General features: G+C 32.1%; 1 pseudogene across 1 annotated transcript; it reads right to left on the reverse strand.

The window, feature by feature from the left end:
• Nucleotides 1-379: 379 nt before the first annotated feature.
• Nucleotides 380-1322, reverse strand: LOC149192862 (delta-selinene-like synthase, chloroplastic pseudogene; annotated as a pseudogene). Its single transcript, XR_016255015.1, has 3 exons — nt 1063-1322; nt 795-936; nt 380-601 (listed from the first exon to the last, which is right to left on the reverse strand). The product of XR_016255015.1 is annotated as a delta-selinene-like synthase, chloroplastic pseudogene (transcript).
• Nucleotides 1323-2863: the final 1541 nt, after the last annotated feature.

Genomic DNA, 2863 nt, shown 5'->3' on the forward strand with positions numbered 1-2863 from the left:
TCCATTTGAAAAATATAAATTTTCTAATTTCAAAATTGTTTCTATTTTTCTTCCTTTTCCATATGTAATGTTTCTAAATATCGATCTTTATTATTATCATTCTATATATTTTAAGACTTTAACATTATATACCCACAAATCCTGATCAAAAGAGATAAATATATGTATGTGTTTCATCTTCTAATCAAAAAAATCTAAGCGATGTAAGTATATTGATAGTTTCATCTTCTCATAAGAAAACCCAAGCGAACAACCATCATTGGGTGGTGAGAGAACTCACTTCAAGCCCAATTTCTTTCTGGGATGGCACACTCCACCAGCACAAGATCTAGACTCATTGCAGCAATATAACCAGTAACAAAGTAAGCAATTTAACTACTTAAATAGTCAAATTTTGATAGTAGGTAAGGAAAATAAATAGATATATTTGCTCCAGAACGTTGTTTGGGAGAAGTTGACCCATCAAGAGAAGGGGAAACAAATTTAAAATACACATCCCTGAGCTAGTGCGCGCATTCTTTATGTACTCATTAAACGTGGGCACATGAGCAGTCGCTATCCATTCTCCTTCCTGCAAATAAGACTCAAGATAGCGCTGACACTGAAAATACAACCAGGGAAAGTACATTACTGGTTAATCGTTAATGTGTTAATCTTCTTCCCCCTTTCAATTAAAAAATCTCAAAAGGTCTTTTCCACCGTCAATTGGCTTCTTAGTAGGTCGGTGGAAGTAAAATTAAAAACTAATAACATCCCATTAAGCTAATCCCTCTACAGAATCACATATCACATACGCTACTGCACTTTAGTGTGGCTGCCATATCCCGCTTTTGCACTTTGACGACTTGATCAGCCAATTCATTCGCTGTTTTGAAGAAAAACCGGAATGCAATTTTTATGTGGTCTGGAAGGTCATCTATCAGTGAAAGATCCCATCTGAAAATGGCACAAAATTTTTTCAAGATATATAACAGGCGCAGAAAATATATGATTGGAATATTCTGGGAAACTAGAAATAACTCAATTGGCAATTTGCACAAAGTCTGTATAATTTGAATTCACCGTCTGACTGCCTCTGTGGTGGTTTTCAGTTCGTCCAAGAGACCGTGAGTGTCATAGAAGTCATCTAGAACAGTTGCCAACACACAAACTTGTGCGAAGGCAATTCTGCTTTGAGAGAATTCGGGCTCGAAAATGCATGTAGCCGCCCAGAAAACAAATTCCACGTGACGTATTCTATAGAAATTCAGCTCTGCAATTTCTGACTCTCGCCACCACCTACGCAGCACAAAAAAGTTTTGCAGAGGGTGAACTCTTATCATGATATGCCAAAATTCACAATGAGTATATATTTATTCTGCGTAATATTAACGAGTTTTATTTAATTGCAGCCACATTTAGGTATGGAGACTAATTTTGCCAGTAATATTAGGAAAATGTTTACACTATGATGAATTTATTTGGAGATTGTTATTATGAATGATATTTATTTTTTAATGTTATTAATAATATGAAAAAAAATACCTGTGGTCCAGTTTTTGACCGGTCACAGATTCAAATTTTATGGGACATGTTGTGAAAGGAGGTTATTTTTGGAATTAAACTTATTAAGAAATCTAAAAATTTAATTTAATTTAATACAACGTAAATTGTGATAATAAATATCCTATTATGGATGAATAAGTCTTCTTCCATACCCAGATTAAAAAAATTACTAAAAAAAAGTATTATGAATTATCAATAATAATTTTGAAATTTACCAAAGTGATTGGTCGGCTTTAAACTTTACACTAACGGACTATTACCGAGATGAGAAATTGCAAAATACTTACACCAATGTTAACTGCCAAAGCTCAGCACATTCAGTGATCGATTATATTTTTAAAATAAGCTTATAAATATTTTTATTTTTTAAAATTCAACGTGTATTGAACTGTTAAAAAAATAAACTATGAAAATGACAAATACCGATAATTAACTAGGACGAAAAGTCGGTTTCATAAATTGCTGACAAATATCGATAATTAATTAGTTCAAAAGATCGGTTTCATAAATTACTCACAGATTTTTTCATTAATTAAAATACACTACTTTGTAATAAACTGTAACTCTTTCTGATGTATGCATTGCAGGATATTGAAGTCCAATTTGGCTAACTCCAGAATTTTTTTGGTTGAAATTCGACCTAAATAAAAATTCAACCTGTATTGAACTGTTAAAAAAACGCTCTCGACGCTATAAACTATGAAAATGGCAAGTACCGATCACTACCTTGTAATAAACTGTAACTCTTTCTGATGTATGCATTGCAGGATATTGAAGTCCAATTTGGCTAACTCCAGAACTTTTTGGTTGAAATTCGACCTAAATAAAAATTTGGAAAGAAGATTTAGCATGGCATTACAATTTTCGTAATTCGAAGATAAGTCTAATATATATAATTAAGAGGGCCAGTACTTGAGCCACGAGCTGTTTTGTCCATATATTTCAATAAAGCTCAACAGTATGAAGTTAAATACTTTATAAACCATGGACACCATCCTTCATTTAATTTTAATTAAGACTTTGATCTACCTCTTCCAAAAGACTTTGATCTACGGCGATCACATCCCCGCGTCCAGCTAAAACTTGAACGTAGCTAATTAAACTATGTCATATATTTTTGCAACATTCAGTCAGAGTAAAGTTAAAATTAAACTATATTTTATATATATTTGTGAAAGGTCGGCGAGAGTAAAGTTAATATTAAACTATATTTTATATATATTTGCGAACGTTAAGTCGTAAAGTTAATATTGAACTATATACAATATATTTTTGCGAATGTTAGGTAAAAGTTAATTGCATGATGTTAGGTGAATGT

This window comes from Pinus tabuliformis, chromosome 2_2 (assembly GCF_031772625.1).
Source record: "Pinus tabuliformis cultivar Carrire ecotype Pingquan chromosome 2_2, CPIR1, whole genome shotgun sequence".
Lineage (NCBI taxonomy): Eukaryota > Viridiplantae > Streptophyta > Pinopsida > Pinales > Pinaceae > Pinus > Pinus tabuliformis.